General features: G+C 38.9%; 1 protein-coding gene across 5 annotated transcripts in view; it reads right to left on the bottom strand.

Annotated features, from left to right (window-relative positions):
* Nucleotides 1-18,918, bottom strand: part of IP6K3 (inositol hexakisphosphate kinase 3) — a 165,599-nt gene that overhangs the window by 110,071 nt on the left and 36,610 nt on the right. The gene's annotated exons all lie outside the window — the stretch shown is intronic.

Here is an 18,918-nt window from a genome sequence, read left to right as displayed (position 1 = left end):
CTGCCTAGCACTATTTAACATAATATAGTGCAGTGTGGCTCTCAATTTACATTTTATTTTAGGAACCTTATTTAGTAATAATACAAACGGGCTACGTTCCAGTTGGATTGTTATTACCTTCCCTATTTCTAGTTGTATATCGATCCAGTATGGTGTTATTAAGGGGCACCCCCACCAGATATGTGATAGGCTTCCCTCTTGTTAACATCCCCTCCAGCATAACTTGCTAGTGCTTGGATAAATTCCAGCTATTCTTTTGGGTGTTAAGTACCATCTGGTAAGCAATTTTATATTAGTTTCTGTGGCATTCATGGAGGATGGGGCTTTTCCCATTTGCTGGAAAACTGTCTGCCACTCACTTGGTGTTAAGGCCATCTGTAGTTCCCTCTCCCATGTTTTAGTATATGCAGGCAACTGTTTTGAGTGCATCACTACTAGTAGTTTATATGAATGTGACAACCCTTTCTTCGATGTGCCCGAAGAGTAGCAAATTGACTCGAATGGGGTGAGTGGCCTGAGGAAGTCTATTTTTTTCTTGTTGTGACCTATATAATGTGATAGTTGTAAATATTCATACCAGTTCTGGTCTTTGAGTATATTTTTATCTGACAGTTCTGTCCTGGTCAATAGTCTACCATTTTCTAGGCTTGAGTATATTGGCACACAGCAATGTATGTTCATGGTTTTTTCCCCTATCTTGTTATGCCCTATCGGGGATTCAATGTTTGTTAATAAAGGGGTTAAAGGGGCTGGAATAGACGAAATATCCTTTTTGTTTTGCAATATTGAGTCCCATACATCGAATGTTTCTGCCACTATGCTTGGTGGTGAACCACCAAGCTTCCTCTGTGGTTTATTGAGCCAGCAAAGGCTGCCTAGGCTAATTGTGTTAGTTATGTTCTAGCTTTATCCATTCCTTGTTGTCTGAATGTTTACACCAATCTATAATTCTAGTTAACATGGACGCTTGTTTATAACACATAAGGTTGGGCACTCCCAGGCCCCCGTTACAGCTATCCCTATATAGGATTTTCTTTGAGACCCTCAGCATTTTGTTCTGCCAGATAAATGAGTTTACATCATACTGTAATATTTTATTAAATATGAATATTGCATAAATATGATTTTACATGTTTTCATCTACTTAAAGGGACAGTCAAGTAAAAAAAAAAAACTTTCATGATTCAAATAGGGCATGCAATTTTTATCAACTTTCCATTTTTGCTTTGTTCTCTTGATATTCTTTTTTGAAAGCCAAACCTAGGAGGTTCATATGCTAATTTCTTGACCTTGAAAACTGCCTCTAATCTAAATGCATTTTGACAGTTTCTCACCACTAGAGGGCGTTAGTTCAAGTGTTTCATATAGATAACATTGAGCTCATGTACGTGAATTTACAGAGGAGTAAGCACTGATTGGCTTAAATGCAAGTCTGTCAAAAGAACTGAAATAAGGGGGCAGTCTGCAGAGGCTTAGATACAAGGTAATTACAGAGGTAGAACATGTATTATTATAACTGTGTTGGTTGTGCAAAACTGGAGAATAGGTAATTAAGGGACTATCTATCTTTTAAAACAACAAAAATTCTGGTGTTGACTGTCCCTTTAACTGCAAAGGGCTCCAATGCACTTATAGATATATATGTCTATATATGCGTACGTATGTATTTATATGTGTATATATGTCTGTAAATTTATATATACACATATAAATACATATATACACATATAAATGCTTATATACACACACACACATATATATACATATACATAAACATATTAAGACATGTATATGTATGTATCTCAAAGTTAAACTTTTTTGTGCAATTTAAAAAAATATTTTTTAATGATATGGTGTTATTATGAATGTAACTGTACTTTGTAATGTACTTCTGATTTGTTTTGTGACACTTTTTTGTTTTTTTGCGAAAGTTAACCAGAGCTCTGGGGACACGCTACTCATTCTAGCATAAATCGAGATTGCACTCACGTTTACTTTAAACTATTAATACAAGCGGAAAACTCTAGCAAACTGCCATGATAAACCCCTTATTGCTTGTGCGGAACTGTTAGCGCTCCACTCGTAATCTGGCCCTTAGGTACATTTGATAAAGGATTAACTTGACAAGTTTTTTAAAAAAAATTGTACACTCTATGGCCTCTATTTATCAAGCTGTCAACCGCAAATATGCTGGAATTCTGCAGCGTATTTGTGGCAAGCCTGATTCGCCGTAGTTATCAAACCCTACAGACCGGCAAAAGTAGAATTCAGTGACGTAACATACGATCCGCCAGTCTCAGTCCGACACAGATCGATGCTTATGTTACTCCAGATGTTCCGAACGCAAATTCGGCACAATCTGACTACTTTTGCTAGTTATCAAAGAACTAGCAGGTACGCGCCACTATTCCGGCCCAGCGTACCTGGTTTTCAATCCGCTCTCTCGCTGCTGTCAGACTCCCATTGATTCCTATGGCATCCGCCGCCTCCAGGGCGGCAGATGCCATAGAAATCAATGGGAGTCTGACAGCAGCGAGAGCTTATGTTCGCTGCTGCCCGATATCCCATTGATTCCTATGGGAACGTGTACACCGAGTCTAAACACCCCTAATCTGCCCCCCCTTACACCGCCGCCACTATATTAAATGTATTAACCCCTAATCTGCCCCCCTACACTGCTGCCACCTACATTATACTTATTAACCCCTAAACTGCTGCTCCCGGACCCTGCTGCAACTAAATACATTTATTAACCCCTAAACCGCCGCTCCCGGACCCCGCCACAACTCTAATAAATGTATTAACCCCTAAACCACTGCTCACGGACCCCGCCGCAACTAAATAAATTTATTAACCCCTAAACCGCGGCTCCCGGACCCCGCCACAACACTAATAAATGTATTAACCCCTAAACCGCCGCTCACGGAGCCCACCGCCACCTACATTATACCTATTAACCCCTAATCTGTCGCCCCCTATACTGCCGCCACCTACATAAAGTTATTAACCCCTATCCTGCCGCTCCCGGACCCCGCCGCAACTAAATAAATTGTTTAACCCCTAAACTGCCGCTCCCGGAGCCCACCACCACCTACATTATATTTATTAACCCCTAATCTGCCCCCACTACACCGCCGCCACTATATTAAATTTATTAACCCCTAAAACTAAGTCTAACTCTAACCCTAACACCCCCTAACTTAACTATAATTTAAATAAATCTAAATTAAAAATCCTATAATTAACTAAATTATTCCTATTTAAAACTAAATACATACCTATAAAATAAACCCTAAGATAGCTACAATATAACTAATAGTTACATTGTATCTAGCTTAGGGTTTATTTTTATTTTACAGGCAAGTTTGTATTTATTTTAACTAGGTACAATAGTTATTAAATAGTTATTAACTATTTAATAACTTCCTAGTTAAAATAAATACAAATTTACCTGTAAAATAAAACCTAACCTAAGTTACAATTACATCTAACACTACACTATAATTAAATAAATTACCTATATTAACTACAATTAAATTAAATAAACTAAAGTACGGAAAAAAAATTACAAGTTTTTTAAACTAATTACACCTAATCTAATCCCCCTAATAAAATTAAAAAAAACCCCAAAATAATAAAAATCCCTACCCTATACTAAATTACAAATAGCCCTTAAAAGGGCTTTTTGCGGGGCATTGCCCCAAAGTAATCAGCTTTATTACCTGTAAAAAAAATTACAATACCCCCAACATTACAACCCACCACCCACACACCCAACCCTACTCTAAAACCCACCCAATCCCCCCTTAATAAAACCTAACACTACCCCCTTGAAGATCACCCTACCTTGAGATGTCTTCACCCAACCGGGCAGAAGTCTTCATCCAGGCGGCATCTTCTATCTTCATCCATCCGACGAGGAGCAGCTCCATCTTGAAGACATCCGACGTGGAGCATCCATCCAGACCGACGACTACCCGACGAATGACTGGTCCTTTTAAATGACGTCATCCAAGATGGCGTCCCTTGAGTTCCAATCAGCCAATAGAATGCAAGCTCAATCCTATTGGCTGATTGCATCAGCCAATAGGATGTTTCCTACCTTAATTCCGATTGGCTGATAGAATTCTACCAGCCAATCGGAATTCAAGGGACGCCATCTTGGATGACGTCATTTAAAGGACCAATCATTCGTCGGGTAGTCGTTGGTCTGGATGGATGCTCCGCGTCGGATGTCTTCAAGATGGAGCCACTCCTCGTCGGATGGATGAAGATAGAAGATGCCGCCTGGATGAAGACTTCTGCCCATATGGAGGACCTCTTCTGCCCGGTTGGATGAAGACTTCGCCCAGCTTCGTTGAGGAGTTAGGCCCGGTTGGGTGAAGACGTCTCAAGGTAGGGTGATCTTCAAGGGGGTAGTGTTAGGTTTTATTAAGGGGGGATTGGGTGGGTTTTAGAGTAGGGTTGGGTGTGTGGGTGGTGGGTTGTAATGTTGGGGGGTATTGTAATTTTTTTTACAGGTAATAAAGCTGATTACTTTGGGGCAATGCCCCGTAAAAAGCCCTTTTAAGGGCTATTTGTAATTTAGTATAGGGTAGGGATTTTTATTATTTTGTTTTTGTTTTTAATTTTATTAGGGGGATTAGGTGTAATTAGTTTAAAAAACTTGTAATTATTTATTTATTTTATTTTCTGTAATTTAGTTTTTTTTCCATACTTTAGTTTAGTTTATTTTATTGTAATTAATTGTAGTTAATTTAGGTAATTTATTTAATTATAGTGTAGTGTTAGATGTAATTGTAACTTAGGTTAGGTTTTATTTTACATGTAAATTTGTACTTATTATAACTAGGAAGTTATTAAATAGTTAATACCTATTTAATAACTATTCTACCTAGTTAAAATAAATACAAACTTGCCTGTAAAATAAAAATAATTCCTAAAATAGCTACAATGTAACTATTAGTAATATTGTAGCTATTTTAGGGTTTATTTTATAGGTAAGTATTTAGTTTTAAATAGGAATAATTTATTTAGATTAATTTAAATTATATTTAAGTTAGTGGGTGTTAGGGTTAGACTTAGGTTTAGGGGTTAATACATTTAATATTGTGGCGGCGGCGTTTGGGCGGGAGATTAGGGGTTAATAAATTTAATGTAGGTGGCGGCGGTGTAGGGGTGGGAGATTAGGGGTTAATAAATTTAATGTAGGTGGCGGCGGGGTTCGGGAGCGGCAGTTTAGGGGTTAAACATTTTATTTAGTAGTGGCGGCTCCGGGAGCAGTGGTTTAGGGGTTAATACATATAATGTAGGTGGCAGTGGGCTCCTGGAGCGGCGGTTTAGGGGTTAAACACTTTATTAGAGTTGCGGTGGGCTCCGGGAGCGGTGGTTTAGGGGTTAAACACTTTAGTAGAGTTGTGGTGGGCTCCGGGAGCGGCGGTTTAGGGGTTAATAACTTTATTTAGGTGCGGTGGGCTCCGGGAGTGGCGGTATAGGGGTAAAACAGTATAGTATAGTGTGGGTGCTTAGTGACAGGGTACCAAGAAAGCTGCGAATAAGCCGATGAGCAGTGAGATCGATGACTGTTAGTTAACAACAGTCCGCTGCTCATCGCACCGTACTTGGTGCGCGGCTTTTGGACAGCTTTCTTGATAATTTTGGCGAACATATTCAGGTCCGTGGCAGCGATGTTAGGCGATCTTAGGCGAGCGTATTGGTGCCATCGAATGCAAGAAAGTCGGCGGCTTGATAAATAGAGGCCTATTTCTCTTTGCATATTTAGTTGGAATTTAGCTCCTTTCTATCAGATCCTATTGACATTGTTTAAGGAATTGTGTATATTATATAACATTGTTATGTACATTGTTGCAAGCACTGTTGCCATATAGTTCTCGTGACTCATGCACATTCTTAAAGGGACAGTAATGTCATAATTAGACATTCATGATTTAGACAGAACATACAATTTTAAACAACTTACCAATTTAATTATATTATTTAATTTCCTTCCTTCTTTTATTATCATTTGCTGAATAGGAAAGCTCAGGAGCAGCAAAAACCTAGGCTCTAGCTGCTGATTGGTGGCTGCGTATATATACCGATTGTCATTGGCTCACCCATGTGTTCAGTTAGAAACCAGTAGTGCATTGCTGCTCCTTCAATGAATGATACCAAGAGAATGAAGCACATTTGATAATAGAAGTAAACTGGAAAGTTGTTTAAAATTGTATGTTCTACCTAAATCATGAAATAAATATTTTGGGTTTCATGTCCCTTTATGCCTATTCATTGAAAGCAGCTAAGTTTAGATACCAAAAGAAAGAAGTCAATTTAATAATAGAAGTCAATTGGAAAGTTTTCACAAGCTCTACACTGAATCATGAACGTTTAATTTTATTGGTATAGGACTAGGGTTGCCACCTCGGCCATGTTTTCCTGGACACGTATGAGTTATACATGCTGCAGGGTGTGCAAGTAGGAACATGAATAGTGCTGTTCAGTGTCACTATTTGTGTGCTGTCTAGGGTTGAAATTCATGTTCCTACCTGCACACCCGGCAAAATGTATAACTCATAAGTGTCCAGGAAAACATGGCTGAGGTGGCAACCCTATATAGGACCCTAAAAAGTGAGGCCATTAACTAGATCAATAGAAAATTTACCATTCTAGCCAGTTGAACAAAAGGTTTGAGAGCCTTACTTTAATGGTTGCTCAGAATACCATGCAAATGACTAATTTAGGTCAAATATATATATAACTACACAGTAAAAAAAGAATGAGAAATGTTTCCCCTGCTTAATAACGAGGCCACGTACTGCATGTAAAAAATGATAAGCCACTATAAAAATCTGCCTGCTCAGATATCATGTTGTATTTAAACAGCTGTGACCATTAAAGGGAAAGTAAGTATTACTATATTTAATTAACATATTAGCCAAGTCTAAACCTTTTTTTTCTTCAAACCTTTTGTACTGCAATTGTTATTCAATAGCTAAAATTCCAACAATCACTTGTCTCACTGGAGGAGTCAATCTGGGATTGTGTCTGCAGACAACAAGGCTAGCAATAGTCATTATGCTACTATAAATGTTATTGTTTTGTAGTTATTATCCGTTAAAGCCAATTAAGAAAAATATGTAGCAGAATTACCCTTGAGAAGACCAGCAGGGTGCTTTTAAAGTTCTGAGAATTTCAAAATCCTCAATTTTCAGAGCTGTATTAAATGAAACAGAAGTAAAATAAATCATGAAAATAAATTGCAAAGTTGTTTCAGTATTTAAAACTAAATTTGTCTATACTTCTTTGAGGCACCCCCTGCATTTCTGGATGTGAAGGGGAGACAAGACCAGTGCAATTTAGCGCTGCATGATATTAGAGTTTTGTTACAATTACATTTTGTTCTTTGCATTTTATATATTACTTTAGACCAGATTTTGTGATTTTAGTTGTATTATATTTAAACTTTACAGTTTCTTTGTTGTATTTTAATGCATTTGGATTTTGTATACAGCAGTGTATTTAGAAGTGTGATTTTACAAATTCTGATTATTCTTTGAAAGATTTTTTAACACATTAGGATTATACTTTGTATATGTATGTGTATTATTGTTTTACAACTTGCATTGAACTTTGTTTTTGTTCTATCTAAAATAAAACTGACAGTTTCAGTAAACCTGAGGGACAGGGCAGTTCCCTGGGCTGAACATGGGATTTCCCAGGGTGTGTTTGAGTCTCTCTCACAATTGTCATAATATTCTCTAAGCATTTTACACCTGCAGTTCTCACTGATTTATCTCACCAGCTGTATGCAGGTAAAGTTTGCTCAAAATTTTCAATACACTTATTTAACAGTGGTGTTAATAAATTAAAAGGAAAGGCGAGTCAAACTGTAGTGAAAACATTTCAGTGTAATGTGTATTTGTTGTAAACTAAGACAGGGTGCTCCCCTGTTAAATCAACTCCCCCTTGTGAGATTCTTCATCCCCGAGAGCCTCATTACTTTCTAGGGGAGGCAGTTCTAATCTATCTGAGACTTCCAGGTTCCCTCCTTTTTTTTTTTTATAGAATTGAGTGCGTTCAGCCCCTGTTAAGTCTGCACTATAATTATGCTCCAAGCCTGAGTATTGATCATCAGACCATCACTGAGAAAAGCTCTGATTCAATAAATAGTAGATTATCTTACTGAAGGGGGCTTTCAGTGTGATGACACTTAAAGTGGACAAAAACATAATTTATGTAAGAACTTACCTGATAAATTCATTTCTTTCATATTAACAAGAGTCCATGAGCTAGTGACGTATGGGATATACATTCCTACCAGGAGGGGCAAAGTTTCCCAAACCTTAAAATGCCTATAAATACACCCCTCACCACACCCACAAATCAGTTTAACGAATAGCCAAGAAGTGGGGTGATAAGAAAAAAAAGTGCGAAGCATATAAAATAAGGAATTGGAATAATTGTGCTTTATACAAAAAAATCATAACCACCACAAAAAAGGGTGGGCCTCATGGACTCTTGTTAATATGAAAGAAATGAATTTATCAGGTAAGTTCTTACATAAATTATGTTTTCTTTCATGTAATTAACAAGAGTCCATGAGCTAGTGACGTATGGGATAATGACTACCCAAGATGTGGATCTTTCCACACAAGAGTCACTAGAGAGGGAGGGATAAAATAAAGACAGCCAATTCCTGCTGAAAATAATCCACACCCAAAATAAAGTTTAACAAAAAACATAAGCAGAAGATTCAAACTGAAACCGCTGCCTGAAGAACTTTTCTACCAAAAACTGCTTCAGAAGAAGAAAATACATCAAAATGGTAGAATTTAGTAAAAGTATGCAAAGAGGACCAAGTTGCTGCTTTGCAGATCTGGTCAACCGAAGCTTCATTCCTAAACGCCCAGGAAGTAGATACTGACCTAGTAGAATGAGCTGTAATTCTCTGAGGCGGAATTTTACCCGACTCAACATAGGCAAGATGAATTAAAGATTTCAACCAAGATGCCAAAGAAATGGCAGAAGCTTTCTGGCCTTTCCTAGAACCGGAAAAGATAACAAATAGACTAGAAGTCTTACAGAAAGATTTCGTAGCTTCAACATAATATTTCAAAGCTCTAACAACATCCAAAGAATGCAACGATTTCTCCTTAGAATTCTTAGGATTAGGACATAATGAAGGAACCACAATTTCTCTACTAATGTTGTTGGAATTCACAACTTTAGGTAAAAATTCAAAAGAAGTTCGCAACACCGCCTTATCTTGATGAAGAATCAGAAAAGGAGACTCACAAGAAAGAGCAGATAATTCAGAAACTCTTCTGGCAGAAGAGATGGCCAAAAGGAACAAAACTTTCCAAGAAAGTAATTTAATATCCAATGAATGCATAGGTTCAAATGGAGGAGCTTGAAGAGCCCCCAGAACCAAATTCAAACTCCAAGGAGGAGAAATTGACTTAATGACAGGCTTTATACGAACCAAAGCTTGTACAAAACAATGAATATCAGGAAGAATAGCAATCTTTCTGTGAAAAAGAACAGAAAGAGCAGAGATTTGACCTTTCAAGGAACTTGCGGACAAACCCTTATCTAAACCATCCTGAAGAAATTGTAATATTCTCGGTATTCTAAAAGAATGCCAAGAAAAATGATGAGAAAGACACCAAGAAATATAAGTCTTCCAGAATCTATAATATATCTCTCTGGATACAGATTTACGAGCCTGTAACATAGTATTAATCACAGAGTCAGAGAAACCTCTTTGACCAAGAATCAAGCGTTCAATCTCCATACCTTTAAATTTAAGGATTTCAGATCCTGATGGAAAAAAGGACCTTGAGACAAAAGGTCTGGTCTTAACGGAAGAGTCCACGGTTGGCAAGAGGCCATCCGGACAAGATCCGCATACCAAAACCTGTGAGGCCATGCCGGAGCTACCAGCAGAACAAACGAGCATTCCTTCAGAATCTTGGAGATTACTCTTGGAAGAAGAACTAGAGGCGGAAAGATATAGGCAGGATGATACTTCCAAGGAAGTGAAAATGCATCCACTGCCTCCGCCTGAGGATCCCGGGATCTGGACAGATACCTGGGAAGTTTCTTGTTTAGATGAGAAGCCATCAGATCTATTTCTGGAAGTTCCCACATTTGAACAATCTGAAGAAATACCTCTGGGTGAAGAGACCATTCGCCCGGATGCAACGTTTGGCGACTGAGATAATCCGCTTTCCAATTGTCCATACCTGGGATATAAACCGCAGAGATTAGACAGGAGCTGGATTCCGCCCAAACCAAAATTCGAGATACTTCTTTCATAGCCAGAGGACTGTGAGTCCCTCCTTGATGATTGATGTATGCCACAGTTGTGACATTGTCTTATCTGAAAACAATGAACAACTCTCTCTTCAGAAGAGGCCAAGACTGAAGAGCTCTGAAAATTGCACGGAGTTCCAAAATATTGATCGGAAATCTCACCTCCTGAGATTCCCAAACCCCTTGTGCCGTCAGATACCCCCACACAGCTCCCCAACCTGTAAGACTTGTATCTGTTGAGATTATAGTCCAGGTCGGAAGAACAAAGAAGCCCCCTGAACTAAACGATGGTGATCTGTCCACCATGTCAGAGAGTGTCGTAAAATCGGTTTAAAGATATTAATTGAGATATCTTTGAGTAATCCCTGCACCATTGGTTCAGCATACAGAGCTGAAGAGGTCGCATGTGAAAACGAGCAAAGGAGATCGCATCTGATGCGGCAGTCCTAAGACCCAACATTTCCATGCATAAGGCTACCAAAGGGAATGATTGTGACTGAAGGTTTTGACAAGCTGATATCAATGTTAAACTTCTCTTGTCTGACAAGGACAGAGTCATAGACACTGAATTTATCTAGAAACCTAAAAAGGTTACCCTTGTCTGAGGAATCAATGAACTGATTGGTAAATTGATCCTCCAACCATGAACTTGAAGAAACAACACAAGTCGATTCGTATGAGATTCTTCGAAAATGAGAAGACTGAGCAAGTACCAAGATATCGTCCAAATAAGGAAATACTAAAACCCTATTCTCTGATTACAGAAAGAAGGGCACCGAGAACCTTTGAAAAAAATTCTTGGAACTGAGGCTAGGCCAAACAGTAGAGCCACAAAACTGGTAATGCTTGTCTAAAAAGAGAATCTCAGACACTAAAAGTGATCTGGATGAATCGGAATATGCAGATACACATCCTGTAAATCTATTGTAGACATATAATGCCCTTGCTAAACAAAAGGCAGGATAGTCCTACAGTAACCATCTTGAATGTTGGTATCCTAACATAACGATTCAATAATGATAGATCCAGAACTGGTCTGAAGGAATTGACCTTCTTTGGTACAATGAAGAGATAAAATAAAACCCCAGCCCCTGTTCCAGAACTGGAACTGGCATAAATACTCCAGCCAACTCTAGATCTGAAACACATTTCAGAAATGCTGAGCCTTGCTGTGTCAACTGGGACACGGGAAAGAAAAGAATCTCTTAGCAGGAGGCCTTAACTTGAAGCCAATTCTGTACCTTTCTGAAACAATGTTTCTGAAACCAGAGATTAAGAACGGAATTGATCCAAATTTCTTTGAAGAAAACGTAATCTGCCCCATACCAGCTGAGCTGGAATAAGGGCCGCACCTTCATAGGTACTTAGGAGCTGGCTATAGGTTTCTATAAGGCTTGGATATATTCCAAACTGGAAATAGTTTCCAAACTGATACCGCTCCTGAGGATGAAGGATCAGGCTTTTGTTCCTTGTTGTGAGGAAAGGAACGAAATGATTATTTACCCTGGAAAGAAAGGGAAAGCAAAGTTGACTTAGAAGACATGTCAGCATTCCAAGTTTAATCCATAAAGCTTTTCTAGCTAAAATAGCTAGAGACATATACCTGACATCAACTCTAATGATATCAAAAGATGGTATCACCAATAAAATTATTAGCATGTTATAGAATAATAATAATGCTATAAAATTATGATCTGTTACTTGTTGCGCTAAAGCTTCTAACCAAAAAGTTGAAGCTGCAGCAACATCCGCTAAAAATATAGCAGGTCTAAGAAGATTACCTGAACATAAGTAAGCTTTTCTTAGAAAAGATTCAATTTTCCTATCTAAAGGATCCTTAAATGAAGTACTATCTGCCATAGGAATAGTAGTACATTAGCAGGAGTAGAGACAGCCCCATAACCTTAGGGATTTTTGTCCCAAAAAACTCTAATCTGTCAGATGGCACAGGATATAATTTGCTTAAACGTCTAGAAGGAGTAAATAAATTACCCAAATTATTCCATTCCCTGGAAATTACTTCAGAAATAGCATCAGGGAGATAAAACACTTCTGGAATAACTACAGGAGATTTAAAAACCTTATTTAAACGTTTACATTTAGTATCAAGAGGACCAGAATCCTCTATTTCTAATGCAAATAACACTTCTTTAAGTAAAGAACGAATAAATTCCATCTTGAACAAATACAAAGATTTATCAGCATCAACCTCTGAGACAGAAACCTCTGAACCAGAAGAACCATTATCAGTATCAGAATGATGATGTTCATTTAAAAATTCATCTGAAAAAAAGAGAAGTTTTAAAAGACTTTTATGTATACTAGAAGGAGAAATAACAGACATAGCCTTCTTAATGGATTTAAAAAATAAAATCTCTTATGTTATCAGGAACACTCTGAAAATTAGATGTTGACGGACAGCAACAGGTAATGTAACAGTACTAAAGGAAATTTTATCTGCATTAATAAGTTTGACATGACATGCAATACAAATAACAGCTGGAGAAACAGATACCAAAAGTTTATAGCAGACTTAGCTTGGTAGCTCCAGCACTGTGCAGTGATTTTCCTGTAGTATCTTCTGACTCAGTTGCAACGTGGAACATCTTGCAATATGTAAAAGAAAAAAACAACATATAAAGCAAAATTGATCAAATTCCTTAAATTACAGTTTCAGGAATGGGAAAAAAAATGCCAGTGAACAAGCTTCTAGCAACCAGAAGCAATAAATAATGAGACTTAAATAATGTGGAGACAAAAATGACGCCCATATTTTTTAGCGCCAAAAAAGACGCCCACATTATTTGGCGCCTAAATGCTTTTGGCGCCAAAAATGACGCCACATCCGGAACGCCGACATCTTTGACGCAAAATAACGTCAAAAAATGACGCAACTTCCGGCGACACGTATGACGCCGGAAACGGAAAAGAATTTTTGCGCCAAAAAAGTCCGCGCCAAGAATGACGCAATAAAATGAAGCATTTTCAGCCCCCGCGAGCCTAACAGCCCACAGGGAAAAAAGTCAAATTTTTGAGGTAAGAAAAAATATGATAATTCAATGCATAATCCCAAATATGAAACTGACTGTCTGGAAATAAGGAAAGTTGAACATTCTGAGTCAAGGCAAATAAATGTTTGAATACATATATTTAGAACTTTATAAATAAAGTGCCCAACCATAGCTTAGAGTGTCACAGAAAATAAGACTTACTTACCCCAGGACACTCATCTACATGTTTGTAGAAAGCCAAACCAGTACTGAAACGAGAATCAGTAGAGGAAATGGTAAATATAAGAGTATATCGTCGATCTGAAAAGGGAGGTAAGAGATGAATCTCTACGACCGATAACAGAGAACCTTATGAAATAGACCCCGTAGAAGGAGATCACTGCATTCAATAGGCAATACTCTCTTCACATCCCTCTGACATTCACTGCACGCTGAGAGGAAAACCGGGCTCCAACTTGCTGCGGAGCGCATATCAACGTAGAATCTAGCACAAACTTACTTCACCACCTCCCTTGGAGGCAAAGTTTGTAAAAACTGATTTGTGGGTGTGGTGAGGGGTGTATTTATAGGCATTTTAAGGTTTGGGAAACTTTGCCCCTCCTGGTAGGAATGTATATCCCATACGTCACTAGCTCATGGACTCTTGTTAATTACATGAAAGAAATATATAATTATGTGTACCAAAACAATTTTATAACATTGTTTCTTTCCTAAGTTGTGGTTTAAATCCTGCAGAATCCTAATTCCTGAACCTACAACTATCTATAGTGATTGGCTACAGCAGAAGGTATAAAATAAACATGAATAAGATTGTCATCAAGAGGTATACCTATAGAGTGCTAACAAAATGACAGTTTTAAACCATTTAGGACTTGCTACTACGAAACCCGTTACATAAGAACAGTTGCATAATGTTGTTCAAGAGCTGTCACAGCTAGAAGTGAATTGTGAGACAGCGTACTGTAGTCACTTACCCTAACAGAAACTAATTGTACCTCCACCACAAAAACTCTAAGCACATCTACCCAAATCCCCCACTACAATACACCCTAACCACATATAGCCAAATATCCAGACACTAGATGGTAAATAACCCTAGATACAACCTCCCTGCTCTGTCTAAATCCACCCACTACAATTAACCGTAAAGGGCAGTGATTTCCCCCCCCCTCTCTCCTTTACTGTGTTCCCAATGATCAGGGGCAGAACTACCGGTGATGCAGCAGTCGTGGTCATGACCGGACCCCCGGGAAGTCCCCCATCCCCCCTGTGTCTCTCTCCCTCCACCCTGTGTCTCTCTCCCTTCTTCCCCTGTGTCTCTTCCCCCTCCCCTGTGTCTCTCTACCTCCTTCCCCTGTGTCTCTCTCCCTCCTTCCCCTGTGTCTCTCTCCCTCCTTCCCCTGTGTCTCTCTCTCCCTCCTTCCCCTGTGTCTCCCTCCCTCCCCCTGTGTCTCTCTCCCTCCTTCCCCTGTGTCTCTCCCTCCCATGTGTCTCTCTCCCCCCTCCCCTGTGTCTCCCCCCCGTGTCTCCCTTCTCTCCCTCTGTTCCTGTGTGTCTCTCTCTCCCCTGTCTCTCTCTCCCTCTCTCCCCTGTGTCTCTCTCTCCCTCCCCCTTGTCTCCCTTCTCTTTCTCTCTCTCTCTCTACCCCCTCTCCCATGTCTCTCTCTCCCCTGTGTCTCTCTCTATCTCTCCCTCTCTCCCCTGAGATTCTCTCTATTTTAGAAAAGCTATGTAAACAAAGAAGTTTAGCAGTAATACCACTCCCAGTGTTGGGGGGGGGCACAGATTTAATAAAATGTTTATTTTTCTATTGGTCTCTTTAAGGACCTGATATTCAAAAGCTTGCCATTCAGGAAAGATCATCTAAGATGTTTCTTCAGTAAGGAGAGGTCCCTAAAAAAATGTTAGAAACACAAACATTTTTTGAAAGATGTTTATCTCACTAAGCATTGTTCTTGATGTGAAGGAAAGGAATAAGCTAAAAATAAGATATTTTTTCTGTAAATATAAAGATAGGCTAATGAGGTCTGCCCATTTTGAGCCAGATTACAAGTGGAACAGTATTTAACGCTCCTGTTTGAGCGCTAACTCCGCTAGAAGTCATTTTGTTTGGGCGTGTCGGGTAGTGGTCATATTACAAGTTGAAAGTAAACTGTTTTCGCTTGCGTGCTAACCCGAGGCACGTAAGAGAGAAGCACTCTACCAGGAACAAACAACAGCTCAATAGCTTGTTCTATGGCGAGTTTCCCCTTAGGAGCAGCCTCTTTTAGCCCAGTTCTGCTTTTCTCAAAGAAAAACTTTCCTGAAGTATATCAGTCTGATCCCGCCAAGTAAGGTCAGTCCAGCCTGAAATACCAGGCAATTCTCCTTTGAACAAGGAACATGACAACCCAAGACGATAGTTTTCGGCCTCCTATGGGCCTCATCAGTGAGGTGCAGCCATATTCCTCTAAGCTTCACTGGGCAATGAGTCCACGTCTGGTTTCCCCTATCACCCTTAAGGAGACCCCCCCAGGGTGATAATTCAAATGCATACAAAGAGAGAAGCACTCTACCAGAACGAACAACAGCTCAATAGCTTGTTCTATGGCAAGTTACCATCTAGGAGCAGCCTCTTTTAGCCCAGTTCTGCTTTTCACAAAGGAAAACTTTCCTGAAGCTTATCAGTCTGATCCCGCCAAGTAAGGTTAATCCAACCCCGAAATACCAGGCAACATGACAACCCCAGACAATCATTTCGGCCTCCTTTGGGCCTCGTCAGTGAGGTGCAGCCATATTCCTCTAAGGAGAATTGCCTGGTATTTTGGGGCTGGACTGACCTTACTTGGCAGGATCAGACTGATATACTTCAGGAAAGTTTTCCTCTGTGAAAAGCACACTGGTCTAAAAGAGGCTCCTCCTGGGTGGTAAATCGCCATAGAACTAGCTGATGAGCTGTTGTTTGTTCCTGGTAGAGCGCTTCTCTCTTTGTATGCAAATTAAAATGACCCTAGGGAGGTCTCCCTATGGGTGATGGCGGAAACCAGATGTGGAGTCCTTGCCCAGTGTGCTTAGAGCAATGTGGCTGCACCTCACTGACGAGGCCCATAGGAGGCCAAAACGATCGTCTGGGGTTGTCTTATTCCTTGTTCAGAGGAGAATTGCCTGGTATTTCGGGGCTTGAGTGACCTTACTTGGCGGGATCAGACTGATATGCTTCAGGAAAGTTTTCCTCTGTGAAAAGCACACTGGTCTAAAAGAGGCTTCTTCTGGGTGGTAAATCGCCATAGAACTAGCTGATGAGCTGTTGTTTGTTCCTGGTAGAGCGCTTCTCTCTTCATATGTATGTATGTATGTATGTATGTATATATATATATATATATATATATATATATATATATCAATCAAAAAACAAACACTGCACGGGCAATCAAAGTGCTGTTGTAGTCAAGGAGGTTTATTCATCCACAAGTATTAGACAAAGTCAGGAATCAGAATACCTGACATGTTTCGACATGTTATATATATATAGATGGATAGATAAGATTATATATACTGTATATAAATCTGTTTATAAATACTTATAATGTGAAATATTTACAGTAAATACACACTTTAACACTTTATTAAAAATCAATATTGCATAAATATGCTTTAACATGTTTTCATATACTTGACTGCAAAGGGATCCAATATATTTATATGTATATATCTCTGTCTATAAATACATATATATATACACATATAAAATCATAAATACATATTTACACAGCTACAGTATATACACCTGAGACCTCATATCTTTGAGCCTTTATAACTTTTTTGTGCAGTATTTGTTTGAATATTTTTATGAGTGTAACTGAACTTTGTAATGTAATTTTGATGTGTTTTGTGACACTTTTTTGTCACAGTTAATCAGAACTCCTGAGAATGTGGTCATCATTCTAGCGTTAATCACGATTGCGCGTAAGCAATCTCATTTAAATTCAAATTGTAATACAAGCAGTAAACTCGATGCACGCAAACACCCGCAATAAACTCTTTTTCGCTCTTGCTTAATTGTTAACGCACCACTCATATCTACCCACAAACCAATGAAGGGCTAGATTACAACTATTTCATATACAAAAATATACATAAAGGAGCTAAACTCTGCAGCTGGTATAACAAATCATTGTAAACATATCTGCCTCCAAGTAAGCTTTATGAATCGGAGATTTTAAACACAATGCAATGTGACAGCTAAAACCTTTAGCTCTTTACGAGGACCCGAAAAATTAATGAAAATACTTGAAGACTGTCTGAAATACTTAACAATTTAAGGGTCTTACTACTTCCAGATTATGGAGTCCCTCCTTCAAAAATTTAAGGATTAGGACAAAGTGAAGGGACTATAATCTCCTGATTGATAGAATATCTTTGTGAAAATAAGATAAAGAGAGTCACAGAAAAGAGCAGATAATTCAGAAACCCTTCTAGCAGATTAAATTGCTAGAAGAAACAAAACTTTCCAAGAATAATGTTTGATGTCTATAGCATGCATTGGTTCAAACCAAGATACTTACAGCATTCTAAGAACCAAATTTAAATTCCAAGGAGGAGAAACATGCTTGATGAGAGGCCAAATCCTAATCAATTCTTGCAGGAAACTCTGAATGTCCAGAAAATTTTAAATCTGTTTGTGAAATAAAACTGACAGAGCTTAAATGTGACCCTACACAGAAAAACCCTTAGTTTTGCATGGACAGGCTGGAGCAAACAAAATTACTGATGATTGATCTTGTTTGATCCGAGAGATCACTCTTAGAAGAAGGACTGTGTGAGGAAATATGTAAGAGAGTTGAAATGAACAAGGAGCTTTTAGAACATCTACTAACTCTGCTTGAGGATCTCTAGATCTCGCAGTGTACCTGGGAATTTTGTTTTTTAAAAAGAAGTCATGAGATCTACCTCTGGAAGACCCCAACGTTTTGCTATCTGAATACTTCCTGATGTAAAACCCATTCCCCTGGATGCACAGATTGACGACTCAGAGATTCAGACTCAGAGATTGAGTCTGCTTCTCTTCTGGAATGTGAATATCTGAAATTATACAACTGTCCGATTGGAAACAAAAGAAAGTCTCTGTTTTTTTTTTATAAATTCAGAGCCAAGGAGTTTTATATTAAATAATTGTCCCACTGCCCTGTAATGTGAGTCAAGCATAGGCAGCCATTAGCCCTCGGTGTCAGGCAGCTTTAAGGCCTCAGTGACTAAGTGTACCCTTCTATACTAAGGTCCACTGGCTATGTTGTACCATTACAAAATGTACCTGCTGATAACCTGCAGGCTATGTGAGTGCAGTGAGCATACTTACCTGTAAAGCACCAAGACCACACCCTACCTTTTGTATGAAGTACTTAGGTTTAGCTTGTAGAAAATACAGCATTCAGTGGTTAGCCCATCCAATGCTAAGCACATTACAACATATGATATAAAGTAGTAGTATACTGATGACCCGACAGGAAGAGGCTAGGGGACCTGTGGCTGGCGTGTGACTAACTCCTACACTAAGAGTAATTAAGTCACTGTCCCATACTCCAATATCTTCCCTCTGACTCTCTCTCTCTCTCAG

This window comes from Bombina bombina, chromosome 3, assembly GCF_027579735.1.
Source record: "Bombina bombina isolate aBomBom1 chromosome 3, aBomBom1.pri, whole genome shotgun sequence".
Classification (NCBI taxonomy): Eukaryota; Metazoa; Chordata; class Amphibia; order Anura; family Bombinatoridae; genus Bombina; species Bombina bombina.
The sequence above is the reverse complement of the archived record's forward strand: the minus strand, read 5'-3'. Positions and strand labels throughout refer to the sequence as shown.